This window comes from Halyomorpha halys, unplaced genomic scaffold (genome assembly GCF_000696795.3).
Source record: "Halyomorpha halys isolate HHAL.00 unplaced genomic scaffold, Hhal_1.1 Scaffold124.1, whole genome shotgun sequence".
NCBI classification, from domain to species: Eukaryota; Metazoa; Arthropoda; class Insecta; order Hemiptera; family Pentatomidae; genus Halyomorpha; species Halyomorpha halys.
The window spans coordinates 1,184,012-1,191,641 of NW_027111282.1; the positions used below are offsets into that span (position 1 = coordinate 1,184,012).

Sequence of the window (7,630 nt, forward strand, 5' to 3'; positions counted from 1 at the left end):
TATATATATATATATAGCTAATGAAAAAGGAGAGTTATTAGTTTAAACGCATTAATATATGAAATTAAGGACATATTGGTTATACTCAATGGGGTGAGGAATGCATTGAGCATTGTATGAGAACTCCATTGCCCATTTCAAATCAGAATATTGAATGTAACTGTAAAATCTTTCTTTTTTTATTTTTTCATTAATAAAAGTTATGAAGTTGCTGTAAACCACATCTAGGAATATAGTCAGGAAGAAAACGTTATGTAATACAAACGAGTAACTGTCAGGAATCAATATGAAGGTCAACAAAAGCATACAAGAAATGGAAGTAGATAGGACTTATCCTACTTAATAGGATTAGAGTCAGACAATGTAGAATGAAAAATACACCCTATTCTGGGGTTTAAGCTTAACAATTATAGACATTAATTAAACAAAGAATTCATTAATATTGTCTAGCTTTCATGATTAATATATGTCTTACAAATGCATCTGTTTTTAAATACAGAAAGTGATGAGTAATTCTTCTCATAATCGTTGTTAGGAGTAAATTCTCTTCTCTTTAGTTGTGTCGCATCATTTACCACATCTACCAGTCTAATAAATTAATGTTATTTATTATATCACCAGTCTAACTTCATCCCGCTTTCTATTTATCCGTGTTCCGCGCAATCCCCGTTATAGTACTTAATTGAAAACTATGTATAATTACTTGTCAAAATTGATGAGTCTGCCAAGTATATGTAGGAGGAATAAAAAATGGCAGGTTTTTAAAACATTAACCATAATTAATTTTTCATTCGGAGCTCTATATCATAAAAACTACCAACAACAATAGAAAATCAAAGAGAACATCATTTAAAGTAGAGTAAATTTGCTAAACTGTAAGCCCTAATAGAGCTATTTACGTTCAATAGTTCTCAAGATATAGCTTTTTAAAAACCAATCATAAAAATGTTGTCCAGAACGTACTGAAAGATCAGTAGTTAGTGAATTTATTTTGAAAAATCTATATCTCAAAAACCATTTGACGTACAGATGTCTGTTAGCACTCAAATTAAAGCCAGTTTAATGGGCTATGAAGTAGTTTAATACTTTTATCGTCGTAGGAGTAGTAGTTTTCATGATATTTGCTAAAATATATTGATTAATAGTTGTTCGGACAAATTTATAAATAAAATATCATAAAAACTACTATCGCTACGAAGATAAGTTTCATAAACTTTTATAGTAAGTTAAATTTCCTTTATTTCGATTGCTAGCAGACTTATGTGCATCTTATGGATCTAGAGATATATTTTTTCAAAAATCAAACATTTTATACGAATAACTATAAATTAACAGTTCGTGAATTTTGTCAAATATCATAAAACCTACTACTCCTACAAACATAAATGTTAAAAACTATTTTATAGTAAAATTGACTAGCTTTAATTTGAGTGCTGACAGACATTTGTACGTCCTATGGTTTCTGAAATAAAGTTCTTAAAAACTTAAACTTATTGTCCGAACAAGTATAAATCAGTTTATTTTAGGAAATAGTATGAAAACTACTATTCCTACGAAGGTAAAGGTCATAAACTACTTTATAGTACGTTAAATTAGCTTTAATTTGAGCACTAATAGACATCTATACGTCACATAGTTCCTGAGATATAGATTTCTCAAAATAAATTAACTAACTACTAATCTTTCAATAGATTTTGCTTTTTAAAAAGATATATCATGAGAACTATCGGACGTAAATAGCTCTATTAGGGCTTACAATTTAGCAAATTTGCTTTTCTTTAAATAATGTTCTCTTAGATTTTCTAGTATTGTTGGTATTTTTTAAGATATAGAGCTCCGAATGAAAAATTAATGTGTTTTAAGATTTTGAAACAGGCGCCATTTTTTATTCCCCCTACCTATACTTGGCAGACTCATCAATTTTAACTAGTAATTATGCATAGTTTTCATTAAGGTAATCAAAAATTGGGGTTAAGTAATTTTTTCTTCTTCCCGGCTCTTGTACTATTACTTCTGTGATCGATAAATGAAAACGAATTAAGAATAAAGTGAGAAGATTGGTTCAAAAAAGGATAGAGCATACCTGATGTCTATAGAAACTGACGTTTTTAAAGAAATAGGCTTTGAAAAAGTAATCCATGATTTAGCAAATAAAGAAAAATACGTATTTTAAATATTGAAATATTTTCGCTTTAATCATTGCTACTTTTGAGATATTAAATAAATTATTATTCCAGCTTATTTGCTGTTTATTTCTGTTGATAACCCATAATTCTTCATAAAATGACTAAAAGGGATTCTCCAGAATTCCTACTCTGAGAGAAACTCTAATTTGGAGAACCACCATATCATAGATTACCCTGGTCTTTAATTGGTTAAAGACGGCCTTCTGTATTCGCATGGTAAAATAAATAAAACTGTATCACAAAAACACATGGCGGTTCATCATTCAGTAGTAAAAGCATAATATGTCTTGAACAAGACTTATGCTAGAAAGGAACATAAGACAACCAAGTTTTATCACCCAACCAGACCTGAAAATACATTTCAAATATAACTGAAAACGAATTTTCCACCGAAGCTTTGTGTCCCAACAACCATATATGAGCATTAAGAATTACGTTTTTAATTTTATTATTTAAAGAAAGTTTTCGAAAGGAATCTCAAACTTTCAAAATTTAGTTTTACTAGTTCCATTTTCATTTGCACAGTAACAAATACAATAGAGGAAGCTCCCCAATCTATCAAGTATAGTAAACTCGTAGATAAAGAAATTTAAAAAAAAAAATATTTGTGAATAAAATATAGTTTAATTTTTTTTCTATCAGGTTTAGGTATTTTCTACAATACACAATGAGAAATCGTTCCATATATAACTTGAAGAATCTTTTATGATTAACATTGAAGGGCCTCTTCTAGCAGCTTCATAGCTTTCCTCAAGCTGTGTTCTTTCACTTCATGAATATTTTAATAGAAATACCACTTTTCAATATCCATTATAGTGTTAGATGTATTCCTTAATTCATTTCAACGTATCTATACCATATAGTATAAATCATAACGTTCCAAATTGTTCCGCCTTCCCGATTTTGGCCTCCAGTCAGACAGTCGTCAAATTATTTTCATCCGATTTTTTTGGATATGTCGATTGAATATCTTTTACATTAATCGTTTTTAGAAAAATTCAAATCCCATTATTCAAGAACCAAGTTAAAAGCAGATATAACACTGTGTTTTTAGAAGCAATCTGCATAATACTTATATTAATTAATTGAATAATTAATAAAAGAATAAAAAAAAAATTGGTGATCCTTGGGAGCAGTGGCATGCGCAAACCCCAGCGCACTACCCCACTGCTCCCGCACCCTGTATGCCAGAAATGGCAAGGAAGGGGGATAAAAAAAAAAAATACTTATATTATTTTATTTTATAAGAAATACTGTTTTATCGAAAGACAATAATACAATTTCACCTTTAGTTATTCATACAATTATTTAATATTTTGTATTTATCAATTGTTTATTATTTCTTACAATGAGAACAATTTTATGATCAACAAAATTAAAGGAACTTTTCGACATTATGTTTTTGAGCTACGCTGTTCACAGATCATTATGCGAGACGTCTTTTGGACTTGGGGGACCTCAAAAGATAAATTTTCTTCGAAATCTCGAATTCGAAATTTTTCGCAACTGCAATATTGTTCGTTGCCGTACATTCTAGGATATACCTTACATAGATAAGAGCAAATAAAGAGAGAAAACTAGAAAAAATGTATAAATGATAAAAATAGTACTCATAAAATTAAATCAAATAATATTATAAAAGAAAGTAAATCACAAATATAATATTTATAAATAAAGCAATAATCGATATAAAGCTATATCCATTTAACTGTAAGCTGGTTATTGCCTGAACTCCAAGAGAAAGTTACAAGAGGTCTCGGGGTCATAAATACTCGTACATAATATAGGCAATAACAAAACCTACCTTCACCAGGATAGGACTTAGTTAACAACACATTTTGTGACAATAGTGTAATAATTTTACTATATATTGTCGCGTGATATCTGGCCCAAGAAACAAACCACAAGCAACAGAAACAAAAACTATTTTATTTTATTGCAAAGTAACTAAAATATTTGGAACACTTTAACTAGCCTAGAGTTACTCTCTTTTCTTATACAATCTCCAAAACATCTGTTAATTAATCGATAATTTCAATTATAATCGACCGACCAGATAACATCGTTACAATATGTATATAAGAAAATTGTTAAAACTTTTAATTGATGCAATGACAATACAAATATTTATTAGTAGATAACTTACACTGCTTTTAATAGTTTTTAGAAAACTATTAAAAGTAGTTGTGTGAAATTAATTAATAAATATATGTGTTTTTAAATATTACTGACTTAGTTAATTAGCCAATAGGAAGATTTTTTTTCATAACTTTGGCAAATCAATTTTAAGGTATATTAGTAGAATGTCCTTTCTCACTGATAGATTATTCAAATTCAACCACTATGGTTCCTATTCATCCCTCTTCTCTTAGTCCCTGATGTTCCTCAGGGTAGTATCCTCGGTCCCATCCTCTACACAGTTTATACAGCTGACATCCCTACCAATCCTAGCACTATTCTCACGACGTATGAAAAGAAGATGGCCTTGAGACCTTATATTGTAAAAATGTTTTTAGAGTGCTACCAATGGGTAGTTTCTCTACATGCCTGTATCATACCATTATGATCTTACTTCAAATTTACTTGTTGTATTTTATGTAGTTTTGAATGTCAATAAATACATTTTTTTTAAAAATTACTAGAAATATTGTTTTGTGTTGAGTAAATTTTAAGCGAAAAACAAATTCTTTATTTAATATTGGAAATTTAACAGTCTTTGAAAACAAAAGAACTTATAAAACGTATTGATTTTTGATTAGTAAAATTATGAATTTCCTCTTCAAAGTCTATTTCTTTGAGTACATCCCTTGTATGGGCATCAGTAATAAATTGCTCTATCTTGAGGCAAACGTAGCTCTCAAATCATTTTAATTTATCGATACTCCGAACCATGGGGTCCTGTGGCCTCAGTGTAAAGATGACACAGTTCACTAAGGTGTATTCAAACTTTTCTAAACCTTGGGTGAAATTTTTCCACTAAATCCATCTTTTGAACAAATTTGAATAAAAATCACGGGTAAGTAATGTTTGTTTTAGTTATAATATTCTGTTTTGGAAGAAGGGTGTCTTCGATCGTACTTAGCAACGGCTCGGAGGCGATTCATCACGGACGAGAGCTCATCCCCCCGACTTAATTAACTTGATTTATTTATGAAAGTATGCTCCTTTTTCTTCTCTAAGGTATCGGCAACAAATATCCGTCCATCTTTTCATTTCTTGAGTGGTAAGAATCTCATAAAAACTCTCTAGGACCACTATGTGAAAATAATTATTCTACCTGATTATTTTGACAAAAATGTATTAAAATAATAAAATCCCAAAACTAATTTTAGCCATGTTATTGCTGTAACCTGAAAAATAATTCCGTTGTACTGGAACTTGCTAATGATACCCTTCTTTGTTGACAAAGACAACAAGAATCTAATTAAAGTCTGTAATTAAGAATGACATACACAATTAGCGATGACACTCTCCCAGCTTCTATGAATATGTCCCATATTTTATCTCATTGTAGATCATTCATTTAAGCATCTTTGGAAAAATCATTAAACATTTTACCTATAGCGCATACCTCTCAAATGTAATTTTAAGATTTTAATAATCCCACCAAATCACATTTACCCTTCGTCGTAAACCTTCGTCTTGCCCTACAGGATCTTTTAATAATACCCTACTCATTCCTGTTGAACAGATCCGTTACTTAGGACTAAATCTGGACTAACAACTGACATGGAATCCTCATACAAGACTGAAAAGACAGGAAACTGCTCGTCGATTCCGACTATTACAACACTTACTAGACAAACGGTCCAAACTTCCAATCCATTACAAAAGACTGATCTACATGACTATTATAAGGCCTATTTGGACATACGGAGTTGAGCTATGGGACTCCACTAAACCATCGAATTCCTCTCAAATCCAATCCTTACAGTCCAAAATCCTTCGTAAAATCCTTAATGCTCCTTACTTTGTCACAAATCAAATCATCCATCAGGACCTCAATGACCCCTATGTTGACGATTTGGCCAGAACCAGATACCAATCCTTCCATAATAAACTTCCCAACCACCCAAACCAACTTGTTTCTAACCTGGCTTCTCCTTCACTACCTAATAATCCTCCTAGACGTCTGAAAAGAAGATGGCCTGGAGATCTTCTCCTTTAGAAGTCTTTTTGGAGTTCTATCAATGGGTAGATGTTTTTATCATGTCATAATATCACTTACAGCAAATTTACTTGATGTGTATATATGTATACAGTTGTAAATATCAATAAATTATTAAAAAAAAAAATTAATACTATACTACTATACTGAACGATTTTTTACTAAATAAAAGGAATAAAAAACTGTTAATTCTTGGTCTTGAAAAAAAAATATCACTAAATTCTTATTAGCTCAATACACATTTAATCCGAAAGTTAATCCCTGTAGATATTCAAAAGAGATGCAAATATTTATATTAGTCCCGGAACAGTAATAAATAAATGAGGTAATAAACCTGTTGAAAGTAATGATATTGAATGGAAGTGCCCCGAAGACCTATTGCAAATAATTATATTGGAGATCTGGAAAAGGTCAAATTCTCCGCTCGTCTCCAGCTAGCGGTCTCGCTCAGCCTCCACTGGTTTTTAGTACCAGTGACACGTTGACAGAGAGGCGCTGCGAAACCCCGGCGTACTGCTTTTCTTTCACAAGGAAAAAGGCTTTTTTGCTCAAATTGCTAGCTTTTATATTCCTCAGTTTCATTTGTTCCATCATACGCTGCCTCTTTTCAGGTGCGTATTCATTTCCTCGTTTCTTGCCTTCCTAAAATGTCAGCAGCTCATCCTGTGCTCTGAGTTCTATTTCAATGTCTAGTTCTAATAATTCATCAAACCATTCGTTCCTTCTGTTCTTCCTTCCATTCCTCGTCTATCGTTCATCATTAACTGGCTCATTTATAATATCATTAGTACTGTATTCAAAAATTCTTTTCACTTTTTTTTGTCTTATAAAAATAAAATATTGCTGAATAGTGGAAAATCTGACAAAAACGTAGGCTGTATTTATCTATTATAACTAGCTTTAGAACAGTCTATTTAGGTGGTATCTGTGGAACAATTCTATTTCAAAATAAAACCAAAAATTGTTTTTGACTGTTGTGCCATCTTGCAAAACAGCGATATGGATACAGTACCCTACAGCTTTATAGGCGCTTTGCTTTTCTTGAATGGAAAATTTTTGCACTCAGTTCTATGATGATAAAAAGGAAATGGGAAAATACTGCGATGCACTCAAATCGTCAAATTATGTAATGATAGTATTTTTTTAAATATCAATAAATTTTTACATCAGGTAGACTTAGAACCGACGTTGTGTAATCTCTATTTAGTCATTAAACCACTGATACTAGTGATTTTTAAATTAAAATTTTTATATTATGTTTATCAATATACTAGTA

The 7,630-nt window shown here is 30.8% G+C and overlaps 1 protein-coding gene across 9 annotated transcripts in view; it reads left to right on the plus strand.

The window, feature by feature from the left end:
* Ih (hyperpolarization activated cyclic nucleotide gated potassium channel Ih) overlaps nucleotides 1–7,630 on the plus strand; it is a 734,518-nt gene that overhangs the window by 653,300 nt on the left and 73,588 nt on the right. The gene's annotated exons all lie outside the window — the stretch shown is intronic.